Raw genomic sequence first — 12,978 nt, 5'->3', positions numbered from 1 at the left:
ACAGTATCTGCCCCCGAACACTTTGTCTGTCTCAGAGGGCACGGCGTATAAAGCCTGAACTCACTCATCACTAAACTGCACATAGATAAAATATAATAGGATCCAGCCAGTTATGCAGTACATTTTCATTGCCTCTATTATGTATATATATATATATATATATATATATATATATATATATATATATATATATATATATACACATTTAAGTGAACTTGGAGGTGAATTTTACGTATAAGATACACTAATTAGGAAGTTATTGACACGTGTTTTCTCTTTCTCCAATGAAAAAGTTTCAAAGCTTACAGGAATGACATAATGATAGTTTTACTAGTTTAGTTATTCCTCTCACTAGCATTCTTCCAAGAAAATGATTAAAAGCAGGGTTCAAGTTGCACTGGAGAAGACTGATCTCCAGGAATAGTCTTTCTAGGAACGTCAATGTCGAGTCAAGCGGCTTTTTCTTCACCTCAAGCCGTTTCTTCTTCATCTCTCGTTCCACCCAACTTTACTGGGATCTGTCATTTCATTCAGTCGAGTGTAGTTTCTGGCTTTTTTTTTTTTTAACTCCAGTGTGATTAAAAAAAAACTGTGTTCAAGTTGCCTCTTTGCAATTAATTTGCACTAATAGGTTTGTGGTTAATATTAGTCACCGTTCTCTCTAACTACCTCTCATATTCTACCCTTTTCAGAAATTATAAAGCGCTCCCCTCCCTTCTTTCTTTCAGTGCACATGAAAAATGTACACATGTAAGTGTAGATGACCTGGGGAAATTACTGGTGTGCTTCACACGAACATGCAAGATCCCCATCTATCTCTTCTCCTCCGCTATTAGACACTTAATCTGTCATCATGTCAGCTTTTTTTCTCTCATAGCAAGATCGCTTGACACACAGCAGATTTTACCAGTGTAAGATCAGATATGTGGGATGAAATGATAGCTTAACATATTTTGGAGCAGGGCCGTCACCACAACAACCACAGTGACATACTGCTGGGTGAATTTGAGCTGATGTCACGTAGTGATTTTGGTTTCTAGCATTGACATCTCAACACTGACGTATTGTTTTTTTACACTTTTAAAATATAGGAATAAATACTATTATATGTGTTACAATTTGTATATATAACTTGAAATCCGTTAAATCAATTCTATATTTTTAGATTAATAAAAAATAAAGTAATAGCAGAAATAATTTAATTTCAAAGTGTAATTATATGAAATTTGTGCATGTAATATGAAGGCATGTAATATGAAGGCTTTATTATTTTATCAGATGTTATATTTGTTTTAGATTTATATCATTACATCTACATAATTTGTATTAACTAATATTTATATTGAATATAAAGTGAAATGTAAATAATTACATTTAAATGTAATTACAGTGAAATGTGTAATTTTAAATAAAAAAAAATATATATAAGTATATATATATATATATATATATATATATATATATATATATATATATATAGTTACATAATAATATATATAATTTAATTTAAAGAATTGAATTATTTTATATGTAGCTACATTTGTAAATGAAACTGTAGCAGTTTTTTTATGCATTTTGTATCATGTAACGTATTTTTGTAAATGTAACATGAAAACTGAAATGTAGACATATAAAGGCCTAAATGTTACAGGCCAAGATCACAGACATCTAGGCCCTGTTTATACACTTATGTTTAACACCGTTCTCAGGTGAGTTGTTCACAAGTCATCAGGTGAGACAGACCATTCACACCTGCTATTACCATGTGACTCAAAAGCATCTCCAGTGACCACTTGTGATCAGATTTCATCAAGGGGATTTCATGAGCGCATACATCACGTGTTGTGTCAGTGTGCCAAAACAAGTTGATAAAAGCGCAAAATGCCAGCACGAAATGTTTCGGACCTCATTTTACCACTGTCCACCGATCAGATCACCCAAGACGGATGTTAATGCCAGGAGTAAACGGGGCCCTAGAGCTCCAGGAGTCTTCAGTGTGCCTAATCAGAGTCAACTTGCCCACCTCCCCACCCCCCAAATGTAATGGGCTAGATTAATCCCTGCCTCTCTGCCTGTGCTGAGGGGTAGCAGGGGCTTTGCCTTATAATAGCGGCCATCCATCATTGATGTGTGCGCTTTGTGTCAATAGATGTGAGGGAATACTACTATCTTCACACCTAGAGATAACACTTAGAGCACAGTGTGGAAAAGAGACATGTTTCTTAAATGTTCTAAGAGGAATAAAGACATATCGAACCGCCGCAAAATAGAAGGAAAGCACCGGTTTAGAGTGAATGCAGGTTGTATGAATGCACAGCATTTCATCCCCTATGCCATGTCTTGTGTTTCTGAAAATGAAAAGGAGGATTATTTAGCTGGGAATTGAATGCGCTTCAGAAATAATACAGAGTAAGCATCTGGAACAACTGGGGCCAATTTAGCTTCCAGAAAGGCCTCTTCCGTTTAAGAACATCTGTTACAAAGGTATATTGAAAAATACAGTCTAGGAAACAGGAAATGAGATTAAGGGCCTTCTAAATATAAATCGTATAAATATAAAATCTTTGCTCTTCCACAACATCTAAGGTTTCAGGAAAAGTGGGCTGTGTTATTGTAGAAATGCTTGATATTCTGAGCAAATGCGTGGAACTATATACAGTATTTCATTTCGTGACATTGACTTGCTATGTCATTCTGGCAGAACCTCCTTTCCTCATAAATAAATGTGCGGCTGTTGAGATTATGTGATAAGACAGAATGACTGACATTTGTAGAATATAGACGGGGAAGACACTTAAAAGGCAAAGGAAGATCTTTGATATGGTGGTGTGGAAAATAGCGATCTATATGTGCATATTTTAAGGTCATGCATAGAATATATATCACCAGACCTATATTCATATTCCTTTATCTGGAAATGCCAAACAAACTATTATTTAATTATAATTGAGGAAGTAACAAATGCAAATTTAATTTGGTCTGGAGGATATACATTATTGAGAATGTCGGAATGAAATGTACTTTTATTCTGAAGGTAGCGGGGGAGGACAAAATTGTATTGCTTCTTGCTGTCAACGTTGCCGTCTGAGAGCTTGCACGAGACAAACAAAAACACTACAGTTTAGAAGTTTAAGGTCAGTATTATTTTTTATGGTTTTGAAAGATATTTCTTAAAGCTGCGTTTATTGAACAAAAAACAGCAATACAGTGAAATATTATTGCAATTTAAAATGTTACCGTGCGTGTTCTTGAAGGTAGAAATGCAGTGCACTTTTTGAAAATAAAACAGCATTTATTCGAAATAGAACACTAACCCTAAACTTTCAAACAGTAGAGATTCAGCCATTTTATCTACGCTTAAAAATCATTGATTTAACAACATTGGGAAGATGTGCAGCAGAAAAAATATTGCGATTTCAACTAAATCCCATAAAAAGAAGAGCAAAGAGCACCTCTGTGTAATGAATTCTCTTTGCTTGGGTAGGTTTGCAGCAGGCAGCCTCTCAGCACCTCAGAGCTGTGTCTCAGTCAGGTTCATCAGGTTCGTTTCAGGCTCATTAGGGCCAGTTGATGGGAGCATGGCTCTTTGGACGTGGGGTTGAACGTAGAGGTGCCTGTATAGAAACAGAACTGAACTCTTACACACAGCATCTCACAGAATGATGTGTAGTCAACTAGGGCGGTAAGGGACGCTGAGGACATGAGGTCTTTTCTATGTTTAGAAATGATGACCAATGATGCGTACTTTAGTGGTTATAGGCTGTGAACCTTTTAGACCTGATTAAAAAAAAAAAAACTCTGAATCTCACAGCTCTGAGTTTGTGTCTCACAGTTCTGAGTTAGAAAAAAATAACAAAATTAACAAAAAGTTGTGAAGCCAAATATGAGATATAAAACCTTTTTTTAGATCACATTAAAGGCTTACTATGTTCTCCTGATACCAGAGCTAAGAATCTTTTTTCATTTTTTTATTTGTTTATTTAATATATTTATTTATATATATATATATATATATATATATATATATATATATATATATATATATATTTTTTTTTTTTTTTTTTTTTTTTTTTCGTCTTGGCTCACATGCCTTTTGATTGGGAGATTATATTTGTAATATAATTTTTGTGTATTTATTTTATTTACAAAATCAAAAAATATAATAATAATAACAATCATAATAATTAATTGTGTATTTTGGTAGGATTATGTCCATTTTCAATGATCCAATCAAATCCTAATCTCTAAAATCAGGTCCTGCACTATATTTTTATAACTGAATATCACATTATGCGTACAAAACAGTGTGTAAGTGTAATTCTTGTCAACTTTAAAGTAAAACATGTTTAAAAATCAGCAGACAGCAGTGATAGTTGTGTGTATAATTGAGTGTGAAATTCACATCACTTTAAGACTGCATTTATGTGCTGCTTTGTAATCGAAAAGGGCTTTGTAATCATCGCATTATTCACTCCAACAGCCATGGGAGAGCACGACTCCTTGGTGTTTTTTAAAAAACGCAAGGAAAGAGCTCTTCACATTTCACTCCAATTTTGTTAAATACCGCGTTTCAACGGCAATTCCTCCCCCCTTCTCCTCGTACTCATTCGTGTGGCGTCTCACCGTTCATTAAACGGCGAGGGAGTTTGAGTGCTCTTAATGGATGTTGACGTGGTGCCTCAGATAAAGTGCAAGCTGTGGATCTTGTTACGTGCAGGTTGTTCTGAATAAGCCCACCTGCAACCTCAACTTTAGCCTTTCGGTGTTTGTCATGCTCGGGCTCAGCGCACCTCTCTCCCGCAGCACCAGGTAATTAACTGGAATGTCAACACGAGATGAACTGCTGTGAAATAATAGCTTCTTTTATCCAGGAGTCGTGATCATTATCTTTGTTTTGTTTTTTTTCTTCTACCCATCTCCAGCACTGTCATCCACCCCTCAACCCTGGCCCCTCCTCACCATTGTCTTATTTGTTCACAATTGATGACATCCTCTACTTACCTTTAAATTAGTCTGCCCTCAGGATGAAGTGTTCTGAAGAGGCTTGCCGAGGAAAGGAGAACTTCAATTTTCAAGTAGCTGTGAGCAGTTTGCAAGTAAACCCGTGACAGCTTACTAATTCAGGGGTTTTCTATAACAGCTGAAGTTTCAAGGCTGCACTGTAAAATTTCACAAAAAGAAGTGTCGAGTGTTAAGGAGGAAAACATTTCTTAACTACCTGAAACCTTGTTTGAGCTGAACTTCTCTTAAAGGAATAGCTCACCTTGTGTCGTTCCAAACCTGTCTGACTTTCTTTCTTTCAAGTAACACAAAAGGCTTCCTTTTTTATGCAATAACAATGAATGGGGACTGAAGACTTTATCCTTCAAAACAGCACCTGTAAGTATCGTAAAAAAAAAAAGTCATTTTGACTCATGCACGATATTCCATGTCAACGAAGCCACATGACAAAGTGGAATTAAAATCATTATTCAATACTAACTAATGAGTCAAAGACATATAAGAACCAGGCGGTTTCTTGCGTATACTAATGGATATGTTTTTTTCCCCTTATTATGGATTAAGAACTTAATTAGTTGATATTATAAGATGGGAAAAGTAAAAATTGTAACGTCTTACTTATTGATTGACTACAATGATAATTGCATTTTTGCATTGCACGTTTTCTAAAATGTTAGGTTTAAATATACAAATGAGGCATTATTTAATGAAATATGTGCTAAATATTTGCATACATATCTAGTATAAAAATCACTGGATGAATCTAGTTTCATTATTCTTGTTTTTTGTTTGTTGGTTTTTAGAGAGGGAATACTGAAGGAATTTGGAGTATTTAATTTTTGACCTCATTTGGTATCTCATTATTAAAAATATGTTTTTTAAATGTTGTATATAATCAAGCTTTTATATATGAGCAAATCCCTTTGTAAAACCTTCAGGATACAGACAGAAATAAAAATACAAAGTTTGGTGTGTGTGAGTGTGTGCGTTAGTGCTCCTGAAGTGGAGAATTATTACTCAGTATAGAATTTTTTTTTGGATTTTCACTTGAGTTTTGAGAAAGAGTCTTTTGGATGTTTTTCAATTAGTATGAAACCACCAAAAGCCGAAACTCAAAAGATGGTTTGTCTGCAGTGCCTCCTTAATCGAAATTGTGATCAATATGAAAGTTCTCTATATAAGCATTCATCAAAAAAAAAACATTTTTTCCTAATTGTGTTTCATTGTTTTCATCACTGAAGAAATACTGGCGTAAGAAACGATTTTCACTCAAAAACATCCAATTAAAAATGACAATGATCTGACATAGAGATTCATGGATGTGAATAACAACTTCAAATAACTACACTTTACATTTTCATCTTTTCCTTAATCAAATTAAGGCACAGGTCATATAGCGCATATTAATGGTGCTTTTGTGGTATTTTCAAAGCTTGAAAGCCCCAGTTCCTGTGCACTTTAATTGCATAGCAAACAGTCTTAGAAACATCTCCTTTTGTGTTCCACAGAACTAATGATGACAGAATATAATTTTTTTTTGAGTGAACTATTCCTTTAGAGTAATTGCACGCTCAACACCATGGGAAAGCAGTTGAGCTCTTGTTGCTCTAAAAATGGCTGCTGGTTAAAAACAAGATTGTACTTCTGATTCTGACAAAAGACCTGGACTGATTCCAGTCCTTGTAAATCTGTAAAACTAGGTCAAACATTCTCTCCACACAATTTAACGGTACAACTCAGGTAGTGGTTTGGATTTAATAAAATGCCCGAGGCACAACAAAAAATGATAAGCACAAGCATGTTTATTATTTATACACCTTACACGGTTTTGTAGCAAGATAATACAGCAACATTGTCTGATTGATGCCTTTCATCTTGCCCTTTGCCACCACATATGCATGAGGCCTGTAGCTATGACATGAAATCGGCTCCAGTAATCGATAGTTTGAAAAGGGCACACACACGCGCACAGAAATCTATGTCCACCCTGCACCTTGTCGAGCCTTCCTGTGGTGTCAAGAAAGAAAAAAAACTCTCCCTCAGGCAGTGCAATCCATCAACACAGGGCCTGGCCTTCAGACTAAACACACTCTCATTATAGTGGGTCAGAGCCCCACGAGAACCTCTGAATACATGTTTACTATTACTGCAAAAAACGGCAAGTGCACCGTACATACCACTGCTGTTTTATGCTTCTGCTAAGGAAGGTTCATCAGCGGTCTAACAGCCAACTAGTTGATTAGTGAGCTCGGAGTAGTTTATTTAGATTTCCCTTATATATTTTGTTTGTAGTTTTGGTGCTTTAATTAACACTCTGACATGTTTTTACAAAGCACATCTGCATTCTGTTCCGATTCAATGCACACAGTCAAGCTGTTTTTTAATGCAAAACGCATGTTGTGTAAAGGCCTCCTAAGAATGTGTTCGATCTGTGTCAGATAGACCTAAACCAGCTCTAACTTTAACCCCTCTGAAGCCTATTTGATCCAAAATGTAAAACCCAATCAAAACTTTTCTGAATAACCTGTTATATGCAGTCTTCTACATAAACTTCTTGCTTTTTAGCAAATTAAATTATTTTTAATTTGTGGTTCACATGTATAATAGAATAGCCTTTGTACCATTATTTCAAGATGAACACTTACTGAACTGAAGCAATTTAGGTTTTCTTGATTATCCATAAATCATCGAGATAGGTATCGTACATTTTAAACTACCTATAGAACCTTGATCTTAAAACTAAGCGCTTACGTCTTAAAAAGCTATTAAGTATTTATTATTGTAATGTATTGAGAGTCAGAACTGATATTTATATAAAGATATCAGCAGTTTACAAATGATCGATAATTCATCTTACATTTTGACCATAAAAATATCAGCAAATGCATCAAAATGAATATTTTTGCTTAGCTTAGGCATCTTGGAATAAAAGTGAGGTGTTTTCCCCTCTCAGATATTACTTGTTATCATACTATATAAGCCTCAATACTTTTTTGTATATTAAAATGTATATTATAATTAGTTCAATTTTGTCTGTAGATCAAATTAACTATTCCCAAATCAGAAATTTTTCTGCCTATTATTTTATGTCAGCATTTACGGGGTTAAAACTGACTAGCCGCTATCTCTTTTAAGTGACCCACCGACTAGTTGACTGAGTACATTCTTTGCTTGTTTTGCATTATTATAAGACAAGTTTTGTCAGACAACTGATGGCAACTGCTTGATTTTATGCTGCAACATCATAAACACGCAGGTTTTAACTTTAATTGAGTTGGAAACTTTTTTCAAAGTCAGTAGTAGTGTAACTTGAGAATTGTAAGTTGTTTTTGACATTTACCTCAGTACTTTCATCATTTTGACACGAAGGCACTGAAGAGAGTGTTGTGAAATCCTGTAAATAACTTCAACAGCCACCTCCAATTCACATGGAGATGTTTTTGTAAGAATACGAGAACAAGGTTACGGTGCTGGAGTGTAATCTGACATTGCATTTGCTGCATTGACAACATCTAACACAAGCACACACCGGAGTGTTAAGTATTCTCTGTTTATCTTCTCGTGAAGTCACTCCTGTCTGCCAAGCATCAGACCTTGAAAGTGTGGAGACACGGGGTCAATTGCATTACAGTATGTATTCCACTTCAGAGGCTCCTTATCTAACCCTGATAGCGAAATCCTTTACTCTCCCCAAATCACAACGACATTGGTATTTTTCACTAGAGGATGGAGAAAAAATGTTTTGAAACAACAGAATTAGATCAAATATCATGCATGGTGAATTGAGGAAATGACAGAAAATGGCTTTCCTATAGACGTCTTTGAAAATCATTTCTTGGTGTATCATTTCATAAACATTCTTGGTGTGCGTTCTGCTTCTGACTTCCATATCTTGTTAACAGCTTGAACTAAAGACCTGTTTAGTTTCTAACTAAACAGAGATCATTTTTAACCAAATTATTCAAACCGGGGCCTGCAGGATTAATTGAACATTTATGGTTAACAGAAAACAATACACCGTTTACTTAAATATTGCATTTACTGTAAAGTATTCCAGAATATTATGTATCACATTCATGGATTAATTAAAAGTCATTTTATTTGTGGGTCCTGCATCAATATATATGATATAATAATACAATAGAAAACACCTGATACTTTTTTCTATATTTTTATTAATAGAAAGTTCAAAAGAGCAGCATTTTTAAACAGAAATCTTTTGTCAATATTGTAAATATTAAAAGAGTTTTTTTTCTGGCATGTTTGCATATACGTATTCAGAAAAGTATTTATTTCTTTAAAAAATTATATTTAAAAGAAATATTTCCAACCAACCTACACAGCTTTACAAGACCCAAAGTGTTGCAAAACAATCGCTTTGGTCCGCTTCACGCCTACTCAACGGTGCTTTGAGTTCACACATCTAACGGCAGCCGTTAGGTAAGCTACGGCCCCTAAGACCAAAGCTAGCCATCTCATTCCCAATCAATGGCCAGGATGCTAGGCTTGTTAACTCATTTATGTGAATGTGGCACTCCACCCATTGCAAGTGTCCCTCCAACCCTGCAGTCACCTAATCTGACTTTGGCCTTTTGTGTGCAGTTGAGATTGAAGGTGTATTGGCAGAGCCCATCCAGGGGCCATTCAGAAGGTATACGTCCCGCATCTTCAATATCAGATAGCTCCTAGTCAGGACTGCTTATCGATCCTTTGCCTTAGCACTTCTCTAGCGGGTGAGTGGCAGCTCCTAGTCTAAGGAAGATAAACGCCATGGAGGAGATGAGTCATTCCTGTCTGGTGTGCTCTTCTCTGTCTCTCTATCATCTTCTTTTCACCTCTTCCCTCCGCCAGGCCCATTTTACCACTGTGCAAGCCTCATCTAATTTACTGTAATGCACCACTGCTCTGAAAGCAGGAGGGTGTTATTATAAAAATAAAAAGGGAAATGGGTGCAGCAAGAATGCTTGAATGTTCCTGGCTTGAAGGAGCTTAAAGGAATATTCATGGTTACACTCATTCGACACCATTTTTAGTATAACGTTGATTATCACAGAAAACAATTTCACTTCCTCCATCATTTTCTTTACTAAAAGGCTAAAATTGAGGTTAAAGTAAGGAGCTTGTAATGGAAGTGAATGAGGCCATTTTTGAGGATTTAAAAGCTGAAATCTGAAGCGTATCATTTTATAAAAACCACTTACATTAATTCCTCTGTTAAAACTTGAACAATAAAGCTGTTCTAGTCATTTTTATTAGTTTTATTAAGGTTTATGGTGTTGCATTGCCATGGCAACAAAGTTGTAAAATTTGATATAACTTTGCACAGAAAAGGTTAACAAACAATTTTCACACTGTAATCATGTTCACATGCATTTTTAACATGCAGTCTTTTAGGCATACTGAACAATCTGATGTTAACCGACTGGCCTCATTCACTTCCAACTCAGATTTTTCTTTCTTTCTTTTTTTAAAGAAAACTCAGAACAAGTGAAAATTATTGTATGCATGATGGATGAAGTAGATAACAAGCTCATTTTGTTTTTTTTCGTACATCATCAGCACGTCAGCCCTTTGGTAACTCCAGGTCTTGGGGTGACATTGTTAGCTTTAAATTAGACCATACAAAGTAGCTGAAAAGGCAGCAGAATATTATGATCCATGGCTCAGAGTTGGAAAGACATGTGGCTTGTGGGCAGACAGCCCTCGGAAGCAGCCAGTCTCAGCGGGAAGACGTGACGGGAGGGAAGGGGGTGGTCTGGTCTGTAGGAGACGCTGCCCGTGAAAATTAATCTTAGGCTGTATCTCAATATCTCAGTGCAAAACTGCCCAGCAAAATCCTCTCACTGCATTTCTAATGTGTCACCGCGTGAGTCTGAGGTGGGGGAGGAAGTGATGCGTGGGGCAGGGGCAGGACTGATTCAAAGGGTAAAATGATTGCCCTCTAGGGGAAGAAGAAATGAGAGAACGGCAGAGAGGTTTATCAGAGACGGAGCTGGCTGTCAGCCAGAGCTGTGGTATAGGGGTGGTCTACAGAGAGAGAGAGAGAGAGAGAGAGAGAGAGAGAGAGAGAGAGAGAGAGAGAGTCTTTCACCACCTCCTTGACACAGCAAATCTTTGCACTCCCTCTCCTGTCTGTCTGCTGTCTGGACACATCATATTATATAGAGAATATGCTAGGTATATATGTAGTCAAGACGACCAGAGATGTATATAACATCATTACTCTATTACGAGCTCAGGCTTCAGAGTAACAACCTACATACATTCCTTGCGTAATAAAAAGTAAGTGGGACAGGGTATAATCAACACCGGCACTGACATCGCATTGTCAAAATGTGAATCACTGAATAAAGTCTGCGTGGATGATGAGAAGTGTGCCAAGTGCCTCAAGCATATTCTTCTAGTTTATTCAAATGCAGTGTGCAAATTGGGGAGGAAAAATCTTAATCGAGGAGGACCATTTTGTTTATAGCTTTAAAAGAATAAAATAAAAATGAATTTAATACTTTTCCCCAGAGAAGTCTTATTCGTGATCTCAGAATTTATTTTCTGTAGGGAAATTTTTGTCATCTTAAAAGCCTGATTTAGGTTTTCAGGTTATTATTACCGTTCTATCCTAGTTGCTCTGGTTATAATTATTAACAGGTATTTGTATAAGTACTAACGCTCAAGTGGTTGGAGCATGACAAGGACGTGTTCCGATCTTTTAAATATAGATACACTAAATGTTTATCCTCACTTTATCTCTGTCCCTGGTGTGTCGCACTGAACAGACCAGTGTTCATTCAATATGCCTGTCTCGCTTTGCATAATGAAATCCCTCCACAGGCGTGCACACGAATGCAATCTAGGGCTGTGTACGGAGGCAGGGTGGCAACAAGACATGTCCGAATCCAGTGTCTGCATAGCATGCTATCTAGTAAGATGCCTTCATCTGATTAGTTTTTGACAGCAAACAGATGTATCATTATATATCACAATCCTGTATGTGAAAGCAAAAAATGACAAAAACATTGTATGGAGCATTCAGTTCATTTATAAAAGCATTTATAAATGTTTTATTTTTTTATTCATAACTCAATTTGAACTGAGCATTGTTTTCACTTATTTGTTTCGTTATTTATACGGTTGGCTTGAATTTGTTTAGATTTAGTAAATATGCGCATGGCTGTCTATTTGTCCTAAAAAGCAGCGTTTTTGGTTATGAAGGCACCATTTAAATCACTGCCCAGGCAAGGTCTGGTTGGACGCGAAGGAGGTTAATTTTTAGGCTTGTAGGCGGGGCCGCGGCGCATATTGGATAATTATTCGTACGCAATCGATGCGCGAAACCTAGGAACTAGTTAGAGAAGGCAGTCGGTAACTTTGAAAAGAGGTTTGTCTTAGAGTGCGGCGGCTGCGAGTCTATCAAAGGGAGAAAAGTATCTTTGACCATGGTGCAACAGACGGAGCACAGCGAGACAGAGAGCAGCATGTCGCGAGAGACCACAGACACCGAGGAGAACAGACTGATGGCGTGCGGCCAGGTGCCACCAGAAACCGGACTGGTGCAAGACATGTACGGCCACATTCGACGGCCCATGAATGCCTTTATGGTGTGGTCCCAAGATCGAGAGAGAAAAATCATGGAACAGTCACCGGACATGCACAATGCCGAGATCTCAAAGAGACTGGGAAGCAGTGGAAAATGCTGAAGGACAGCGAAAGATTCCCCGCATCTCCGCGAAGCTGGCAGCTCCGGCTCCAACACATGGCTGGCCTCACCCCAGACTACAAATACAGACCGAAGAAAAAAACCAAAGCTCGACACAAGTTCTTGAAACCAGCGGTGTTTGGTCGCCGGAAGATCGGCAAAAGTGTCATCCGCTGCAGGGAAGAAGTGCACTGAAACTCAAACCAGAGCAAACCGGGAAACATTACCGCCAGAGCGTCTTCACAAGACTGCAGGTTCAACTATGTTTCCACAAACTTAAAAGT

At 37.0% G+C, this 12,978-nt stretch overlaps 1 long non-coding RNA gene and 1 pseudogene across 1 annotated transcript; both read right to left on the bottom strand.

Annotated features, from left to right (window-relative positions):
* Positions 1-3,345: 3,345 nt before the first annotated feature.
* On the bottom strand, positions 3,346-5,378 carry LOC122325432. Its single transcript, XR_006247299.1, has 3 exons — positions 5,264-5,378; positions 5,002-5,159; positions 3,346-3,614 (listed from the first exon to the last, which is right to left on the bottom strand). It is a non-coding gene; the product is annotated as an uncharacterized LOC122325432 (long non-coding RNA).
* Positions 5,379-12,934: 7,556 nt separating this feature from the next.
* LOC122325491 overlaps positions 12,935-12,978 on the bottom strand; it is a 2,677-nt pseudogene continuing 2,633 nt past the window's right edge.

Source organism: Puntigrus tetrazona, chromosome 20 (assembly GCF_018831695.1).
Source record: "Puntigrus tetrazona isolate hp1 chromosome 20, ASM1883169v1, whole genome shotgun sequence".
NCBI lineage: Eukaryota > Metazoa > Chordata > Actinopteri > Cypriniformes > Cyprinidae > Puntigrus > Puntigrus tetrazona.
This window is presented reverse-complemented; position numbering and strand designations above follow the sequence as displayed.